The 21,375-nt window shown below is 43.8% G+C and overlaps 1 protein-coding gene across 4 annotated transcripts in view; it reads left to right on the forward strand.

Annotated features, from left to right (window-relative positions):
- The window catches only part of MDGA2 (MAM domain containing glycosylphosphatidylinositol anchor 2), a 644,994-nt gene that overhangs the window by 378,622 nt on the left and 244,997 nt on the right, over positions 1 to 21,375 (forward strand). The gene's annotated exons all lie outside the window — the stretch shown is intronic.

Here is a 21,375-nt window from a genome sequence, read left to right on the forward strand (position 1 = left end):
GAAGAGCCTAGAGGAAATCTTGCTGGGACTCGGGGTATTGTCTGTTATGGTTATGGGCACCAAGGACACATAAAAAGAGACTGCCCTTAGATGGGATGTGGGTTATCAGAGTTCTGCGGTTGGGTGGGTCCTCTTGGGCATGGAAGGAAAAGGAAATGACCTCCTGTTTCTTCACCAGACCCACTAAATTGATGCTGCTGTGCTGATTTAGCTCCGTAGTGAACACAAGCCCTTAGTGTGTGTGTTCCTAACTCCTTTTGAATCAATGGACATTATACTGGGGATGAGATAGATCCTCACATACAGAACCTGCTGCAGGAGTATCATGAACATTTTACAATAAAGTACCATTCCTTAAAGATAGTATTTTCCTAGTCAAGCCTTAAGCTGACAAAGTCAGCACCCTTTGTTTCCCTACTGCCAGGTTTTCATGTTCGTGCCATTCCCTTGCAGCAGTCAGATAATGTTAACAAACATTTTGCAGAGATGGTAAAGAGAAATTGTTTTGAGTACTGTAGTGTTGTTCCTTAAGAGGCACAGATACCATGCAATATCTTTCATTCCCTCCTTTTTGCTCTGAACAACAGCTCACTAGAGACAAATACATGACTTGTTGAATTGTGTTTTTACTGTTGGAGCAGCTGCCTCTATAACAAATCCATGTGCTGTTTACCTGGCAAGATCACCACTTATTGAGAGAGCTGGCGAAATACAGGCATTTCTCCGAATACCGTTAATAACTCATTCCAAACTGCCTGATATCCCAGAATATGTCATTCCTTCCAGAGAATATTCTAATGGAGTCTGGGTCAAAAAAATAATTCTGGTTTCATCAGAAGTGGCCAAAACCCAACTTTAATTATGTAAGTTTTCTTTCCAAGTATCTTTTATAGATTAATTAATGAGCTTTTGAAATGGTCCTCAGGCTACATTTGCAGAGTTTCATTAGGATGCCGGTGGGTGTTCTCAGTGGTAGCATTTTCCACTTCCTGCTCTCCTAATCCCTGTGATTGAAGACCATTGATTATTAAAATTAACCACCCATAAAGCATTTCTAGATTAAACCCTGAAAAGTGCATGGATCTTAAGGAGCTTTGGACTCCTGCTCATAGTCAGGAAATTCCTGTAAGGACAGAACTTAGCCACTTTTCTCACAGATGTAGACCTGTGGACTATCCTTGGATCACTCGATGATGACCTGTTCTGTTCTTTCCCTCTGGGGCACCTGGCATTGGCCACTGTCGGAAGACAGGATACTGGACTACATGGACCTTTGGTCTGACCCAGTGTGGCCGTTCTTATGTTATCCTTAGTGCAGTATACACATGCAAGTGTACATGGGATGAGCGTAGGCCTAGCAAGGGCAGGAGATGTCAACTGAGCCCTGAGAGCCTGCTCCCCTACCCCCAGAGATGCCCCTTCCTCCCCTCCTTTGTCATCATCCTGTCCACTGTCCTAGTCCCCGTGAAGGGCACCAAAGCAGTGCCACCCATTCTGCAGCCTTCTCTTCTCAGTTGCTTGCCACCTCACTGCACAGAGCTAGTGTGGTTTGCAGTCTAACTCCACCTTGCCCTGACCTCATTTGCCCGCTTAATGCATCCGGCTGCCTTTCTCCAGGATGACACAATGCTCAGGAACTGGCAACAAGTGGTAGTGGGATCCAGCAAGATAGCTGGCCAGGAGAGGACGAGGGGACCTTCCTCTTTCTACCTGGGACACGGCTGATCAGGACTGCTTCACCGTAAAGCCCCAACCTGGTCCCACCTCCCAGAATTATTCAATTCCTCAAGCACAACACTTCCTGCCCTCCCCATACCTCTAGGGAACTGAATAGTCTTTAAGGTGTAAATCACTTACAGTTTAGTGCTCTGACTTATCAAGAGTCCTTTAGTTGCTGAGATGCTACTATTAGCTTGTGTCCTGTGGGGCTCTGTGCACTTTGACTTGGGTCTGCCGTGCCCCTGCTGAACAGTACTGTTTGTTTTTCCCTTCAGGCTAGAAGTGAAGTTTTCTGCAGGGTCTCGCTATCTGATCTGAGACTTAACCCGGTTACACCACACCTGTGTCACTGTCGACGCAGTCACTTGCATGCATGTGTGCGCACGCACGTGTGAGATACATGCGAGAGATAACCAACCCGTATCACATGTTGGTATATTGCTTCCATTCCTTCATCCTCCTTTGTCTGTACTGGCTTTTATGTCGGCTTTAGATTGGGGCACGAATCTTGCTTTCTGATTTGTCTCCGAAGTGCTGTAAAAATAAAAAAATAAAAAAACATAGGCAGTTGTATGTGAGTGGGGAGGGAGGGGGAATTCAATACCCAGCTCTACCACAGTTTTCTGTGTGTGAACCTGGGCAAGTCACATAGTCTCCCTGTGCCTCAGTTTCCCCTCTCTAAAATGGGGAAATAACACTGCCCTACCTCACAGGGTGTTGTGAGGATAAACACAATAAAGGTAGCTAGATATTCTGATATTACAGTGATAGAGGCCATATAAGTACCATAGATAGGAAGGATTCAAAGCTTGATTTTCAAAATGATTAGGAATTTTCCTTACTTCCATTTTGGGAAGTCCCAGCTTGAGACACCTCAAAGGGGCCTGATTCTGAGAGCTCAGGAGCTCAGTGCTGTCTGAAAATCAGGCCTCTTTAAGGTGTCTCAAGTTGAGCACCCAAATTCCCTGGTGACTTTTGAAAATCTTTCCCTGTGGGTACAAGTTTTCCAAAGGGATCCCCAGAGACAAAGAGCAATGTCTCTTCCCTGGTTCTTCATCACTCGTCTGTGAAGAATGAAAGGTTTTTGGTGACACAAACCTTGAAGGAATAAAGTTGGTTACTCCATTCACCATTAGGGCAAAAATGCAAGGTAGCATTCCTGAAGGACATGTGGGCATGGAATTATGCAAAAGGAAGAGCCAGAGGAATCCTTTACCAGGCTGGCATGAACACACAGATTGGCGATATGGTCTAGAAGTGTGTCAGATGTAGTGCTCGCACCAGCCCAGAGAATCATTACATCCTCAGCAAGTATTAGAATGATCAGGGGAAAATGTGTCAAATAGCATCTTTTACTTTAAAGGCAAAGACAGTTTTGTGTCTGATCTGTTTATGTGACTTTTGAGTCTTATCTGTATGAATCTGTTTCACAAAACCTGAACTCTGTTTTTTCCAAGAAGTGGAATTCCCAATTGACTCTGTTCAAAAACTTACCCATGCTTTATTTAGCACAAGAGCGTTTGCCAGGCATTAAGATTTTAAGCTGTATACATCACATCCAAAGTGCCCAAGATTAAACAGGCTAGCAGAAAGAACTGTTCAGACTGTCAAAAATACACTCAAGAAAACAAAGATGGATAGCTAGCATTATTGGAATCACTTGTCCTCTTGGATGGCTTAAAATGAGGTTTGCTGTTGTAATTGACTTAAAGCAAATAACACCCAATGGTTATCCACTCCCAGTATCTGGCAGCCAGAGGTTTAGGGACACCCAGAGCCTGGGGTTGCATCCCAGACCATCTTGGTTAATGGCCATTGATGAACCTATCCTCCAGGAACTGAACTAGTTCTTTTTTCAACCCAGTTACAATTTTGGCCTTCACAACATCCCCTCCTGCCTTTTAATTTCACGAGGTGATCCCTTGTTCTTCTGTTGTGTGAAGGAGTAAATAACACAACTTTATTCACTTTCTCCACACCTGTCATGATTTTATAGACTTCTGTCATATCCCCCCTTAGTCGTCTCTTTTCCAAGCTGAAAAATCCGAGGAAAAATCCGATTTAGAATCATAGAATATCAGGGTTGGAAGGGACCTCAGGAGGTCATCTAGTCCAACCCCCTGCTCAAAGCAGGACCAATCCCCAATTAAATCATCCCAGCCAGGGCTTTGTCAAGCCTGACCTTAAAAACTTCTAAAGAAGGAGATTCTACCACCTCCCTAGGTATCTCATTCCAGTGCTTTACCACCCTCCTAGTGAAAAAGTTTTTCCTAATATCCAACCTAAACCTCCCCCACTGCAACTTGAGACCATTACTCCTTGTCCTGTCCTCTTCTACCACTGAGAATAGTCTAGAACCATCCTCTCTGGAACCACCTCTCAAGTAGTTGAAAGCAGCTATCACATCCCCCCTCATTCTTCTCTTCTGCAGACTAAACAATCCCAGTTCCCTCAGCCTCTCCTCATAAGTCATGTGTTCCAGACCCCTAATCATTTTTTTATTTTTATTAATCTCTCCTCCTGTGGCAGCTGTTCCACACCCCTAAGCATTTTTGTAGCCCTTCTTTGTACCTTTTCCAATTCTAATGTATCTTTTTCGAGATGGGAAGACCAGAACTTCATGAAGTATTCAAAGTGGGGGCGTGCCATACATCTATCTAATGGCTTTATGATTTTGCTATCTTATTATCTAACCCTTTCCTAATGGCTCCTAACGTTCAATTGTTTTTTTGGCTGCTGCTGCACACTGAGCAAATGTTTTCAGAGAACTCTAGGATCTCGTTCATGAGTGGTAACAGCTGATTTAGACCCCGTTATTTTGTACGTATAGTGGGGATAATGTTTCCAATGCGCATTCCTTTGCATATTTCACCATTGAATTTCATCTGCCATTTTGTTGCCCAGTCACCCAGTTCTGTGAGATCCCTTTGTAACTCTTCACAGTCTGCCTGGGACTTAACTATCCTGAGCAGTTTTGTATTCTCTGTAAACGTTGCCACTTCACTTTTTAACCCTTTTTCCAGATGGTTTATGAATATGCTGAACAGCACTGATCCCAGTGCAGATTCTTAGGGGTCCCTGCTATTTACCTCTCTGTGCTGTGAAAACTGACCATTTATTCCTCCTCTTTGTTTCCTGTATTTTTGCCAATTACAGTCCCATGAGAACCTCCCCTCTTATCCCACAACTGCTTAATTTGCTTAAGAGCCTTTGGTGAGGGACCTTGTCAAAGGGTTTCTGAAAGTCCAAGTACACCATACCCATGGGTTCACCCTTGTGCACATGTTTCTTGACCCCCTCAAGGAATTCTAATAGATTGGTGAGGCATCATTTCCTTTTACAAAAGCTCTCTGTTAACTCTTCTTCAACAAATTGTGTTAATCTATGTGTCTAATAATTCTTTTCTTTACTGTAGTGTCAACCAATTTGCCTGGTACTGAAGTTAGACTTACCAGCCTGGATCACCTCTGAACCCTTAAAAAAACAACAACTTTACATAAGCTATCCACCAGTTATCTGAGACAGAGGATGATTTAAGCAATAAGTTACATACCACTGTTATTAGTTCTGCAGTTTCACATCTGAGTTCCTTCAGAACTTTTGGGTGAATACCGTCTGGTCCTGGTGACTTATTACTGTTTAGTTTATCAATTTGTTCAAAAACCTCCTCTACTGACACCTCAGTCTGGGACAGTTCCTCAGATTTATCACCTAAAAAGAATGGCTCAGGTGTGGGAATCTCTCTCACATCCTCTGCAATGAAGACTGATGCAAAGAATTCATTTAGCTTCTCCTCAATGGCCTTGTCTTCTTTGAGTGCTCCTTAAGCACCACAATCATCCAGTGGCCTCACTGATTGTTTGGCAGGCTTCCTGCTTCTGATGTACTTTAAATAAAAATTCTGTTCGTTTTTGTGTCTTTTGCTAGTTGCTCTTCAAATTTTGGCTTGCCTAATTATATTTTTACACTTTATTTAAGAGTTTATGCTCCTTTCCATTTTTCTCAGTGGGATTTGACTTCCAATTTTTAAAAGATATTGTTTGTCTCTTATCACCTCTTTTACTTTGTTGTTTAGCTGTGGTAACATTTTTTCATCCTCTTGAATTTGAGCCTCTATCATGGTGTTTTTTTTTTAAAGAAAAGTTTCCATGCAGCTTGCAGGCATTTCACTCTTGTGGCTATACCTTTTTATTTCCATTTAACTCGCCTCCTCATTTTTGTGTAGTTTCCGTTCTTGAAGTGAAATGCTACAGTGGTGGCCTTCTTTGGTATCTCCCCCCCCCCACCCCAAGGATGTTATATTGGATTACAATGTGATCACTATTACTAAGCAGTTCAGCTATGTTCACCTCTTGGACCAGATCCTGTGCTCCACTTAGGACTAAATCAAGAATTGCCTCTCGTGGGTTCCAGGATTAGCTGCTACAAGAAACAGTCATTAATGATGTCTAGAAATTTCATCTCAGCAGCCCGTCCTGAGGTGACATGTACCCAGGCAATGTGAGGATAGCTGAAAATCCCCCATTATTATTGAGTTTTCTATTTCTCTAGCCTCTCTAATCTCCCTGGATAGTTCCCAGTCACTATCACCATCCTAGTCAAGTGGTTAGCAGTATATTCCCACTGCTGTACTCTTATTATTCAAGCATGGAATTTCTATCCATGGAGATTCTATGGTACACGTCATTAGATTTTTACTCTCTGCTTTCTTTCACATATAGTGCGACCCCCTGCCCACCAGCATGACCTGCTCTCATTCCTATACAATTTGTACCCTGGTATTACCACGTCCCCTTGATTATTATCATTTCACCAAGTTTCTGAGATGGCTATTCTGTCAATATCCTCATTTAATATCAGGCACTCACGTTCACCCATCTTAGTATTTTGACTTCTTGCCTTTGTATACAAGCCCCTGTTCAAGGCAAAGATAGGGTCTGGGTTTAAAAAGCCATAGCAATATTAATTATCTAGCACCATCATCCCAGGGCAGCTAGTTGTCTTCTTTCACAGAGGTTGTTACGTGCTGCCAGCCTGAAAAGTCATAACTAACAGACGTAGTCACTGGCTGGCATCACTTGTAATGCTGCCGGTGGGTTGTCAGAGCCATTAACTATGCACTGGAACAGACTTCGTTTGCAATGCTGTGATTTTTCTGTGGAGCTGGCAGAGGGATCCTTTCACTTTTTCTTCTTTCTGCGGTCTATGGAGGTCTGAGCTTCAGCCTGATTTCATGGCTGTGGAAAGCTCAAGGCCAGGGCAAAGATCCATGCACGTAATAGGCATAACTACGCAGAACAGACACAAAGAATCATAGAATCATAGAATATCAGGGTTGGAAGGGACCCCAGAAGGTCATCTAGTCCAACCCCCTGCTTGAAGCAGGACCAATTCCCAGTTAAATCATCCCAGCCAGGGCTTTGTCAAGCCTGACCTTAAAAACCTCTAAGGAAGGAGATTCTACCACCTCCCTAGGTAACGCATTCCAGTGTTTCACCACCCTCTTAGTGAAAAAGTTTTTCCTAATATCCAATCTAAACCTCCCCCATTGCAACTTGAGACCATTACTCCTCGTTCTGTCATCTGCTACCATTGAGAACAGTCTAGAGGCATCCTCTTTGGAACCCCCTTTCAGGTAGTTGAAAGCAGCTATCAAATCCCCCCTCATTCTTCTCCTCTGCAGACTAAACAATCCCAGCTCCCTCAGCCTCTCTTCATAAGTCATGTGCTCTAGACCCCTAATCATTTTTGTTGCCCTTCGCTGGACTCTCTCCAATTTATCCACATCCTTCTTGTAGTGTGGGGCCCAAAACTGGACACAGTACTCCAGATGAGGTCTCACCAGTGTCGAATAGAGGGGAACGATCACGTCCCTCGATCTGCTCGCTATGCCCCTACTTATACATCCCAAAATGCCATTGGCCTTCTTGGCAACAAGGGCACACTGTTGACTCATATCCAGCTTCTCGTCCACTGTCACCCCTAGGTCCTTTTCCGCAGAACTGCTGCCTAGCCATTCGGTCCCTAGTCTGTAGCGGTGCATTGGATTCTTCCATCCTAAGTGCAGGACCCTGCACTTATCCTTATTGAACCTCATCAGATTTCTTTTGGCCCAATCCTCCAATTTGTCTAGGTCCTTCTGTATCCTATCCCTCCCCTCCAGCGTATCTACCACTCCTCCCAGTTTAGTATCATCTGCAAATTTGCTGAGAGTGCAATCCACACCATCCTCCAGATCATTTATGAAGATATTGAACAAAACCGGCCCCAGGACCGACCCCTGGGGCACTCCACTTGACACCGGCTGCCAACTAGACATGGAGCCATTGATCACTACCCGTTGAGCCCGACAATCTAGCCAGCTTTCTACCCACCTTATAGTGCATTCATCCAGCCCATACTTCCTTAACTTGCTGACAAGAATACTGTGGGAGACCGTGTCAAAAGCTTTGCTAAAGTCAAGAAACAATACATCCACTGCTTTCCCTTCATCCACAGAACCAGTAATCTCATCATAAAAGGTGATTAGATTAGTCAGGCATGACCTTCCCTTGGTGAATCCATGCTGACTGTTCCTGATCACTTTCCTCTCATGTAAGTGCTTCAGGATTGATTCTTTGAGGACCTGCTCCATGATTTTTCCAGGGACTGAGGTGAGGCTGACTGGCCTGTAGTTCCCAGGATCCTCCTTCTTCCCTTTTTTAAAGATTGGCACTACATTAGCCTTTTTCCAGTCATCCGGGACTTCCCCCGTTTGCCACGAGTTTTCAAAGATAATGGCCAAGGGCTCTGACCACCACCCTCTTTGTAAGGGACAAATGGGCATAACCTCACAGCTTGATTCTGCAGAAAGGTGACTGCAGTAGGGTTTGAGGGTGCTCAGCACCTGTCAGGAATGAGACCCTACTGGCTTATTTTGCATGTGTGGGGGAGTGAGGCGGGGACCACTCGCACAGTTCTTCAGCCTCCAGCATCTATGGTCTCCTTCGGGCTAGCTGGAAAACCTTCCGAAATTCTAGTTGCGGGGGGGGGGGGGGAAGGTTTCAAAATGTGTGTTTGTTTGGATATGGAATAAAAATGAGACTTTTAAACATTTGCTGTTGGGAAAAAAAACACATGAGGGACCCTGCAGGAATAGAGCAGTGGTCAAGGCACTCACCTCGTTCAGCTCCCTGCTGTGCCCGATTCAGAGCTTGGATCTCCCACATCCCGAGTGAGTGTGTAACCACTGGGCTATTCTGGGGTGGGTCAGTCGCTCTCTGTTTCTCAGAAATTCCATTCTGGACCCAGGAAACCTTTCTGCACAAAGGTCTCATTTGGACAGATAGGCATTTTCCTATGGAAAATCCCTGACCAGCTCTCATTCTCCTGACTACTGACAGACACATCTCTGCAACCGTGGTCCAGCCCACACTAGGTTAGTGGTACAAAACCTCCTTTGACCTGAATTTGCAAAATGAAACCCCCACATGTTGCTACAGTCGTGATAAGTTATCTGAGGTCTCTCATAAAAGTTTACAGCTCTAAGAATGAAGGCGTGAAAAGTGGAGCCTCAGAGTTTAATAAGTCTATTTATTTTTACTATCTGAAATTGCAGCACCAAATGTGTTCTCTCACTCTGTCAGGATGTGGTGTATCATAGATAAGTCCATAAAGCAATTCCACATTAAAATCTAGATAGTTTATTGATTCTGCAGTTCTTTTCATTGGAACACCCTGGAACCTTTCTGTACAGACATTTTATTTCTAAATAATAGGCAGCGGCTGTTCTGTATCTGATTGTGCTGCCAGGAATCAGGATTTCTATAAGAATACTTTAGAGACGAGGTTCAGGAGACAAAATTCAACTTGTGCCTTTTTCCGGAGATGTTGTTCTTTCAGGCCTTGTCTTCACAAGGAAAATAAGGTCTTGTTTTTGTTTTTAAGCATGTTGGCTAAAAAGTGTTAAATAACATGCTAAACCCTAGTATAGACATAGCAATAGTTGTTTTAACGCTTCTTAGCAGATGCTTACCACCTGCTAACACACATTAAAACTACAAATGCCTTAACCACAGTAGGAATAGAAATGGTCAAAAAATGGAATTCCCATCCTGCGGGATATTCTGCGATTTCAAGATTTCATTTTGAAATGGGATGAAAAGTTGAGAAGTCTGAATTTTTCACGAAAAGACATATCCCCAAATATTTTATTGTTGACGTCTTCAAAATGGGTTTGCTTTGATAAGCTTGAACAAGTGTTTTGAATTTGATTTTGAATGTAATGTAACACAGCAATCTGATATTTGTCACAATAATGTCAAAATGAAATGGTTTGACCTGATCTAAGTGAAAGGTTTTAATGAGCCTGAAATGTTTCAGTTTCGTCAAATGAGCATTTTCCAAAGGTAAGCATTCCCTTGGAAAACAGTCACCCTGTGCTAAACAGGATGTTACCGTGTGTTAGCTAATACTTGGTTTTAATGAAACCCAACACCACCTTGTTTCCTAGTATAGACAAACCCTGAGATACAGTTATGACTGCAAGCAGTTCATAGACTTTTCAGGCTATTTTCACCCGCCGATTCCGTCAGGCCACTTCTGCCTCAGTGTATGGCCAGAGCGCCCGCTGATGTTAAGACAGTGCTCATCCTCTCTAGTCTGCCAGCGACGATTTACCAGCAATGGCTGTGATGAGGAGACACTTTCATCAAAAGACGGAAAGCACAAAAATTATTGAGAAATTAAAAGCAAAACCTTAAAGCGCCCGAGAGAGAGTCCAAGCCCTGAGGGGTGGGTAGCACAAACTGGAAGATGTAGGGCTGGATTGGCACCTTCCCATCCAGTTCCTGTAACAGGCCTTGTGTAACAGTGACACCCCAGGAGCAGGGAGAGGGCTGAAGAGTGACTCGGAGTTACAGTTTGGTCCTTGCTTCCCTCTTCCTGCATGGGAGGGGAGGGGTAAGCTGTGCCATCCCTTTTTCTTACTTTCCCCACGTGGCTTAGCTGCACTGTCCGGCAGGTCAGGGTGGGATGGAGCTAAGATTCCTCTTGCTCAGCTGCACCCTGCCCCTTTCACAGTGCGTGGCAATGCAGATCGCCCACACTGAGGGGGAGAGGGATCGCTGATGTATCCCCTTGCTCAACAACCAGGCACTTGACTGAGCTCAGAGCAATTTGCATTTCAACAGGGCATAGAAATTACAGCAGTGCTGAAAGGTCTATCTGGCATTCCCACTTCCAAGATGAACAGGTTAAAGGGGGAGGTGGGACTGGGAAGCAAGTGTGATTGAGTGTGCTATTTTTATACTGAAGGTGGTGGCAGGCGCACTGTATAACTATGCAGTATCATCCCCTGCAGGAATGGTCAGGCAATTTGCAAGTGGCTCAGTCCTCAAAAACTGAGCCATTGAGAGAGTACAGTACAAATGTAAAATACTTCTCTAATCCTGTAGTGAAAGTGTACCTTGCTGTGATGAGATACACGCGTTATTAGCAGATTGATAATTACTAGGGGATTGCATTGGCAAAATATATCTGAATTCCCATATATCTGCCCTCCCATACCAAAGTGCATACTGTCCCGCTTTCTGGAGGCTTAGCTGTATGCTTGGGATCAGAAACTCACCAGCTGATTATATATGAGTCTCAGCACTGGGCCTGTGATCTCTGACGGCTGGCGTGAGGTCTTGGAGCCTGCCTTTGCAACGTGCATTCACTCACGTATTCCCATTGAATTCAGTGGGCTATTCATGTAAGAAAGGGCCGGAGAGCTGCCGTTGCTGTGCTGTATATGGTTAAAGCATAGCTTGGCCTCCCTTCTGGATTGCCATTATATGTGAGCTGTCCTGTGTTGTTCCTGATGGTCGACTTGATGTTTCTTGGGAGGAGTTGTGTCAGTTTGTCGTTTTGCAATGACTGTTTCCAAAATAGATTTGGTCATAGGTCTTAAATAAGGTGGTTAATAGGGACTGGACACCCTTACTTCTGTTGAATAGCACCTTCCTCCAGAAATAGTCCCACTGAAGTGAATGAGACGACCCACAGAGTAGGATACCTGTGTCGGGGAGGGTATGAGAATGTGTCTTATGTGACTAGAATCCTTCAGAGCATCCATCTATTTGCTGTGCTGACTTTTTTTTTTTTTGCTTAAAAATTAAAATAAAAAGGGAAACAACAAAAATAACCGTAACATTCAGTATTCTCCCATGACAACAAGAATGGTGAAGACTGAGAAGCTCTTAGTCATATGTAATATTGTCAGAAAATTACATGTTGGACTGAAAGTTCTCATGCCTGGACTCAACCCCCAGTGACTAATAATTTTGGAAAGTTGTACAAGAACCTGCAAAACAATTTTTGAGCCATTAAACCATGGGATAAAAGCCACTTGTGGAGGAAGGAGCTATTCAGCACAACGAATGGTGGCAGAATAAAGCCCTTAATGAAAACTTTATAAGTAGAATTTGAACGTTCAATCCACTCCAAAGTATATTTTAATGCCAGCGCATTAGGATGTAGGAGACTTCCTGGTGTGGGGACTAATCTTGTTTCTTTGCTTTGTACGTTTTTGAAGAAAGGCAGACGTACGTTAAGTTTAATTTATTGCATGTGGGCAGAATGAAAAGTGCAGATTTACAATTCACTGCCTTCTGGCTTTTTGGGGAGTCATGCAAGGATATTTTTGACAGATTTGGCACTAGAGGTGGGCTTTATAAAGGCATTGGCCCTGGTCGACACCCAGCTGTAATGTACGACAGAGGATTTATAATTTGTTTGGCAAGTACGAAACCCATTGGGAATGATGTCAACTTCTCTTAATTGTTTCATTTAGATTCCAATTCTTGACCGGCTTTGTGATGGGACTTGCGAATTTCCAGTTTGTTTTCGTGATGGGCAGTTTGCAGAATGGCATTTTCCTGAATCCATGCTTGTGTTGCTGTTGCTTGCCCGTCTGGTGAACTGGCAAGCTGGAGTCTTTAACATCTTATTTTGTTTCCTTTCCTTGGCTTTGTGTTTCCAAAGAAGGCTGCATGCCTGATCAGTAAGCTAGGCAGGTGGTGACCTGATCCTGCTGCTTATTGTGCAACACTTGTTCGTTAGTCCCCCAAAAGCAACCCTGGTATATGTGTTTCAGAGTAGCAGCCGTGTTAGTCTGTATCCGCAAAACGAAAAGGAGGACTTGTGGCACCTTTAGAGACTAACAAATTTATTAGAGCATAAGCTTTCGTGAGCTACAGCTCACTTCATCAGATGCATACAGTGCAAAATATAGTGGGGAGATTTTATATACACAGAGAACATGAAACAATGGGTGTTACCGTACAGACTGTAACGAGAGTGATCAGGAAAGGTGAGCTATTACCGGCAGGGGGCGGGACCTTTTGTAGTGATAATCAAGGTGGGCCATTTCCAGCAGTTGACAAGAATGTCTGAGGAACAGTTGGGGGTGGGGGGGGGAATAAACATGGGGAAATAGTTTACTTTGTGTAGTGACCCATCCACTCCCAGTCTCTATTCAAGCCTAAGTTAATTGTATCCAGTTTGCAAATTAATTCCAATTCAGCAGTCTCTCGTTGGAGTCTGTTTTTGAAGTTTTTTTTGTTGAAGAATTGCCACTTTTAGGTCTGTAATCGAGTGACCAAAGAGATTGAAGTGTTCTCCGACTGGTTTTTGAATGTTATAATTCTTGACGTCTGATTTGTGTCCATTTATTCTTTTACGTAGAGACTGTCCAGTTTGGCCAATGTACATGGCAGAGGGGCATTGCTGGCACATGATGGCATATATCACATTGGTAGATGTGCAGGTGAACGAGCCTCTGATAGTGTGGCTGATGTGATTAGGCCCTATGATGGTGTCCCCTGAATAGATATGTGGACACAGTTGGCAATGGGCTTTGTTGCAAGGATAGGTTCTTGGGTTAGTGGTTCTGTTGTGTGGTGTGTGGTTCCTGGTGAGTATTTGCTTCAGGTTGGGGAGCTGTCAGTAAGCAAGGACTGGCCTGTCTCCCAAGATCTGTGAGAGTGATGGGTCTTCCTTCAGGATACGTTGTAGATCCTTGATGATGCGCTGGAGAGGTTTTAGTTGGGGGCTGAAGGTGATGGCTAGTGGTGTTCTGTTATTTTCTTTGTTGGGCCTGTCCTGTAGTAGGTGACTTCTGGGTACTCTTCTGGCGGTGCCAATCTGTTTCTTCACTTCAGCAGGTGGGTATTGTAGTTGTAAGAACGCTTGATAGACACTTGAATCTCTTTGGTCACTCGATTACAGACCTAAAAGTGGCAATTCTTCAACAAAAAAACTTCAAAAACAGACTCCAACGAGAGACTGCTGAATTGGAATTAATTTGCAAACTGGATACAATTAACTTAGGCTTGAATAAAGACTGGGAGTGGATGGGTCATTACACAAAGTAAAACTATTTCCCCCTGTTTATTTCCCTTCCTACTGTTCTTGATAACTGCTGGAAATGGCCCACCTTGCTTATCACTAGAAAAGGTCCCCGTCCCCCGCTCTCCTGCTGATAATGGCTCACCTTTCCTGATCACTCTTATTACAGTGTGTATGGTAACACCCATTGTTTCATGTTCTCTGTGTATATAAAATCTCCCCACTATATTTTCCACCACATGCATCCGATGAAGTGAGCTGTAGCTCATGAAAGCTTATGCTCTAATAAATTTGTTAGTCTCTAAGGTGCCACAAGTCCTCCTTTTCTTTTTATGGTATATGTGTGTCCACCTGTTACTCCCTGTAAGCTTGTTTTTACTTCTTCTGTACAACACCAAGTACAGTGGGGTTTCTAGTCTGTTCTGTTGTATTATATTCGGGTTCTTTTACTGTCTCCATGGCTGAGGTGTCTTAGCACCTTCCTGTAGTGCCTGAAGCAACATGACTAACATCTGATCCCTGATGTGGTGCTCTCAGTTACAGTAATACAGACAATCGTGAGAGAACTCATTGTCAGGAATCAAGGCCTGCAGCAGAGCTAGTCACCGGGTAACCTAAGGAGCGGAACAGGCCTGTAATGGACTGCCTGAATAGCTGGATCCCTGGAGTGGCTGGAGGAATCAGCAGACCGGTTCTTAAACCTAGCAGCAGCAGTTCAGCAGCTGCATTCAGCCACAGGTGTGATAGACCCAGCCCAGTATCTTGTCCCACTTCAGGTAAGCTGGTTCTGACCCTCTGCTCTGATTCCTGACCTCTGTCTTCGGCTCTGACCCCTAGCTCTTCTGGCCTTTGACTCTGGTTCTGACTCTGGGTTCCAGCTCCGGTTCTTATCATGGGCTCCTATTCATGGCTACAACTCCTTCTTTAACCACTAGGCCTGACCCCTGCTCCAGCCACTAGGCACAGCCACCCATATCCCAATCCTGTGCCACTAATTACTAGGGATGTATCCAAAGCAGAGTCAGACATTCTAAATGGGTTTTGTAATCTGGACCCAGATTTTGTGGCTGGACTCCATCTCTTAATGATCACTCTCAGCAAGTTCACGGATGACACGAAGCTGGGGGGAGAGGTAGATATGCTGGAGGGTAGGGATAGGGTCCAGAGTGACCTAGAAAAACTGGAGGATTGGGCCCCCAAAAAATCTAATGAGGTTCAACAAGGACAAGTGCAGAGTCCTGCACTTAGGAAGGAAGAATCCCATGCACCGCTACAAACCAGGGCCTGAATGGCTAGGCAGCAGTTCTGCAGAAAAGGAGCTGGGGATTACAGTGGACGAGAAGCTGGATATGAATCAGCAGTGTGCCCTTGTTGCCAAGAAGGCTAATGGCATATTGGGCTGCATTAGTAGGAGCACTGCCAACAGATTGAGGGAAGTGATTATTCCCCTTTATACGGCACTGGTGAGGCCAAATCTGGAATATTGTGTCCAGTTTTCGTCCCTGCACAACAGAAAGGATGTGGACAAATTGGAGAGAGTCCAGTGGAGGGCAACAGAAATGATTAGGGGGCTGGGGCATATGACTTATGAGGAGAGGCTGAGGGAACTGGGCTTATTTAGTCCGCAGAAGAGAAGCGTGAGGGGGGATTTGATAGCAGCCTTCAACTACCTGAAGGGGGGTTCCAAAGAGGATGGAGCTCGGCTGTTCTCAGTGGTGGCAGGTGACAGAACAAGGATCAATGGTCTCAAGTTGCAGTGGGGGATGTCTAGGTTGGATATTAGGGAACACTATTTCACTAGGAGGGTGGGGAAGCACTGGAATGGGTTCCCTAGGGAGGTGGTGGAATCTCCATCCTTAGAGGTTTTTAAGGCCCAGCTTCAGAAAGCCCTGGCTGGGATGATTTAGTTGGTGTTGGTCCTGCTTTGAGCAGGGGGTTGGACTAGATGACCTCCTGTGGTTTCTTCCAATCCTAATCTTCTATGATTCCATGATTTTTTGACAGTATTGATCACAGATTCTCTTTCTTATGGTTACACAGCTTAACCTGCTAGTAACATACCATCTCTCATTGTTTCCTTGTGCTCCCTGGTTGGTCTGTCGATATACACCTGCTTTCTTTTGTCTTACGCTTAGGATGTAAGTTCTGCGGGGGAAGACTGTGTTCGTACAGCGCATCCTACCATGGGGCCCTTTTCCAGGAGTAGGGCTGTTAGGTGCAACCACAATACAACAAATAAAAACATAAGAACGACCCTACTGGATCAGACCTATGGTCCATCTAGACCAGTATCCTGTCTTCCAACCGTGGCCAATGCCAGGTGCTTCAGAGGGAATGAACAAAAATAACCGTACTCCGTAGCTAATAGCCGCGTTTACTCCATTGGGGTTACTCATGTTTCTCACAAGTGTGGGAGGGGAACTAGGTCCATGAGGTGGTAGCACGTTGCTCTTCTGATGACAGTTGCATCTTCTGAATATTTGCTATTTGAGGCCGTGAAAGGAGAACCCAAGCTCTGGGGCATATACTTGGATCTCAGTTTCACCTATTTAACGGTTCATATACTGAGTAATTTGCAGAATGAACTCCACTGCAGTACTCTATGGAGAAGCTGAAATCTCATTCGCCCCCCCCCACCAGAAAAAAAAGCAGTAAAAGACACAGAAGCTAATTAACTTGATCCCAGGTGAAAACAGCCATTTGCCACGGTACACCTCCAGAATAACAAGCCCTTCTGTCTTAAAAATTTTAAAGCACTTATAAAAATACAGACAAACTGTGTAAATATCTCCATGCTATTTGCATTTAAATTGAAAATGTGACTGCATCTGGTCTCATAAGTGCCAAATAATTACTTGATATTCAAAAGTTTGGAGATGCTCTGGTAGAAAATGCTTGACAACCTAATTGTTCTGACAGTTATTGAAAGTAAGGGGTTTAAAAGCTTAAACTCAGGCCATGTTATCAGCAGAGAAACGAGCGGTTGGTGATTGAACCAGTGGGATTGTGTGCCCACGGTAGCCAGCTTTTTAGTTGAAGTTTTGTCCACTTCCATTGCCCTGCACCATGGGTATGCCATTTCACATTAGCCAGTAACTCCCTGAAGCCGTGGCTTCTAGGAGATCTTTAAACACATTCCGGAAGCCCAGGGAAGGGTTTTGTTCCCATAATCCCCTGCAAGACCCTTATACATTCCTGGGTACCACTGTGATACTTGAAGTGTTTGAGTCTGTTTGCTTAGCTTAACAAAGTGAAGGTTATGGGGTGAGTTGATCACCTTCTGGAAACACCTTTATGGGGAACATTACTTTGGTAGTAGAAGCCTTCTCAATCTAGCAGACAAGCTCCATTGACTGGAAGTTGAAGCTAGACAAATTCTACCATTAGAACAACTTGCCAAGTGTTGTGGTGGATTCTTTATTGCTGGCCATTTTTAAACCAAGATTGGATATTTTTTTCTAAAATATTTGTTGTAATTCAAACAGGAATTAAATCAGGGAAATCCTATGGGTTGTGTCATGCAGGAAGCCAGACTAGATAATCACAGTGGTCTCTTCTGGCCTTGTCATCTATGATTGCTTTTTCCTAGTCCTCACCTTAAAATGGAGCCCAGGATGAACAATCTGCTCTTGCTCCTTGCTCAGGAAGAGAGATTTCTGCTGGAGCTTTTGGAGGGAGTTCTGCCAACCATTGCTGAGTGTCTGGGATTGAGACCGGCACATGGCAGAGTGTTTACGCCCAGCCATGGAGGAGACAGTTCTGTGAGGTGCTTGGGGATGACGGGACAGAGTGTTGATTTTGAGTTCAGACTGGTTTGGACCAAGTTGTATTCAAGGCTTGGGAGGAGCAGAAGCGGCTGCATGAATTCAGCCTGAATAAGGAGAGGTTTCTACATTTCTGGAGGGAGCCAGTGCGACCTGATCTGCAGCAGTAGTTCATGAAGATGAGGGCACCTTGGGAGAAGAGAGAGGGGTGTTCAGCTCAGGAAATCTGGCTACCCTGATAGTTACTGGTCACTTGAGCACAAATTTGGGTTTAGGAAGTCCACAGTGGACACAGTTGCTGTAGAGGGGTGCAAATGGCATTATGGAAGTGTCTATATTCCCTGTGCTGCTTTGAAAAATCTCAGTCAGGGCAAGTGATCAAGCGTCCATTGTATCAGAGATCGCTGAGGGCTTTAAACAATTGGGATTCACAAACTCTGCAGGAACTATTGATGAAACAATGTGCCCATTGCATTCTCCCTGTCTCCTCACATGCTCAGTAGTCAATGCGTTGAAAGGAGTCCTATACGCCCGTGATGCAGACCTTAATGGATCATCCTGGCAGGTTCTTGGTCATGGGCATAGCATGGCCCGGCCAAACTCATTTTCAACATTCTGTCATTTTCAAGAGCAGCCAGAGGAGACCACTCTTTCGATTACATTGGAATTAATGGGGTTTCCATCTCCACTATGATTCTGGGGGACCCTTCTCTGTATCCACTTCTCCCCTGCATAAGGACACCATTCCCAGATCACACAGAGCAGGAAAACAGGCCTGTTCGACTCTGTAGGCACAGGGTGGAGATGGAGAGTGGTCTGGGGGACTAAACTCAAGGAGGATACATCTGTTGCCCAGCAATCACCCTTTGATAACCCACGTGATTATAATATCTGCATGGTACAATATGGTAAGATAAGCAAACCAAAGGTAAAGAGTGGAATAAGGAGATGGCAGGACTTGCAGCAACCTGTACATAGCCAGACGGAAAAGGTATTGTCCTTGTGGGTGTTACTTCGGTGTAACAGCTGGCTGTTGGTGTGCTTACAAATTAGAAATTCTCTCTGCTGTGCACACACTTTAAAGCAATGTTGGGCCTTCCAGAGGAAGCCATGAACTAAATATGATCTTTTGTTGTTTTTAGATTCGTCACCCACAGCTCTGTTGACGGCGAGTTTCTCCCCATATATTATGATGTCTGTTTATTATATCCTGTGTCCTTGATGCGTACTGCAAAGAAGGATGCAGAGGAGTCAGTTGCATGGCCAGGGCAGTAATTATTGGCCTTTTGGATGGGGAGAGGGGTTTGTCTGCTTTTGGGGCGGTGGGACTACTTTGTGGATGGTTAAGTGTGTTTATGGAGCTCGTACTTGAGTAATGGTCTGCATTCATTTTGCCGCGAGAGGCTGTGGAAGAGCTATGTTAAATAATGGTGTGTTTGACGTGGAAATTATGCAGAACTTTTATTTTCCAAACATTGTATTTATTTTGCCCCAAATAATGTTTCAGGACAATTGGAATAGGAGAACAAGTCCTGATATATATTCCACAAATGGCAACAGAGATATTGTCTTAATATTAAATATAATCCATCCCACTGGGATTCTAGTTGTCCTTGCGATGCTACTGTAAATGAGCAGAATACTTGGGAGGAGTGACTGTGGGAGAGTTGGGCAGTAGGAGGCAGTACAATGTGTGTCACTGTCTACAAGTCAGCTGTCTTCTTGTGCGGGAGGGATAGGTGCATGCTCCAGTCTCTGTTAAGCCTCAAGAAATACAAAATTGTCTTCTCTCTATTTTGGGAATTGTTTAATCATATCCAGTTATGTAGAAAATTGGTAAGAGAAGCAGAAAGACCCCAGGAGAAATCTATGACCAGCAGAGTTAAGGAGAACAAGTAGTTTTTTCAATCATATAAGGAACAATGGGAAACCTAACAATGATACTGGTCCATTATTATATGGAAATGGAAGAATCATCAATAATAATGCAGAAAAGACAGAAGCATTCAATAAATATTTCTGTTCTATTTGCGGGGGAAGTCAGATGTATTCATATTAAATGATGATGATGATGATATACTTTCCCTTCCAATAGTAACTAAGGAGGATGTTAAATAACAGCTAATAAAGATGGACATTTTTAAATCAGCAGATCTGGATAACTTCCATCCAAGAGATTTAAAAGAGTTGGCCAAGGAGCGCTCTGAACCATTCATATTGGTTTTCAGTAGATCTTGGAACTCTTGGAAAGTTCCAGAGGATTGGGAGAAAACTAATGGTGTACCAGTATCTACAAAGGATAAATGGTGTGACCAGGGAATTATAAAAAAGAAAAGGAGGACTTGTGGCACCTTAGAGATTAACAAATTTGAGCATAAGCTTTCGTGAGCTACAGCTCACTTCATCGGATGCATTCCATGGAAAATACAGTGGGGAGATTTATATACATAGAGAACATGAAACAATGGGTGTTACCATACACACTGTAAGGAGAGTGATCAGGTAAGGTGAGCTATTACCAGCAGGAGAGCGGGGGGTTGGGGGGAACCTTTTGTAGTGATAATCAAGGTGGGCCATTTCCAGCAGTTGACAAGAAAGTCCGAGGAAGGGGTGGGAGGAGGGGGGGAAATAAACATGGGGAAATAATTTTACTTTGTGTAATGACCCATCCGCTCCCAGTCTTTATTCAAGCCTAAGTTAATTGAATCCAGTTTGCAAATCAATTCCAGTTCAGCAGTCTCTCGTTGGAGTGTGTTTTTGAAGTTTTTTTTGTTTAAGAATTGCCACTTTTAGGTCTGTAATCGAGTGACCAAAGAGATTGAAGTGTTCTCCAACTGGTTTTTGAATGTTATAGGCATGCCAGCCTGACATAGATCCCATGCAAAATAATGGAATGGCTGATACAAGACGTGATTAATAAAAAAATTAAAGGAGGGTAACATAATTAAGGTCAATAAACATAAGTTATGGGAAATAGATCATGTCAAACTACCTTTTTTTAAATGAGATTACAAGTTTGACTGATAAAGGTAATAGCGTTGGTGTAAGACATTTGGAATGCATTTGACTTGATACCACATGACATATTAAGAAACTAAAACAATACAAAATTAACATGACACACACTGAATGCATTAAAAACTGGCTAACTAATATGTCTCAAAATGTAATTGTAAATAGAGAATCATTGTCAAGCAAGTATAATGCATCTATACTGGCCAAAAAAAAAAAGCAGTTTTGTTTCCATGGTGCTGGACGGGGAATGCTTATTATTGGCTTCATTGAATTGACAAATACTAACAGAGGCGGGTAACTAGTGGTGTTCCCCAAGGATCAGTCCTAGGACCAGTCCTATTCAACTTATTCATAAATGATCTGGAGAAAGGGGTAAACAGTGAGGTGGCAAAGTTTGCAGATGATACTAAACTGCTCAAGATAGTTAAGACGAAAGCAGACTGTGAAGAACTTCAAAAAGGTCTCACAAAACTAAGTGATTGGGCAACAAAATGGCAAATGAAATGTA

The sequence above is a fragment of the Natator depressus genome, chromosome 6 (assembly GCF_965152275.1).
Source record: "Natator depressus isolate rNatDep1 chromosome 6, rNatDep2.hap1, whole genome shotgun sequence".
NCBI classification, from domain to species: domain Eukaryota; kingdom Metazoa; phylum Chordata; order Testudines; family Cheloniidae; genus Natator; species Natator depressus.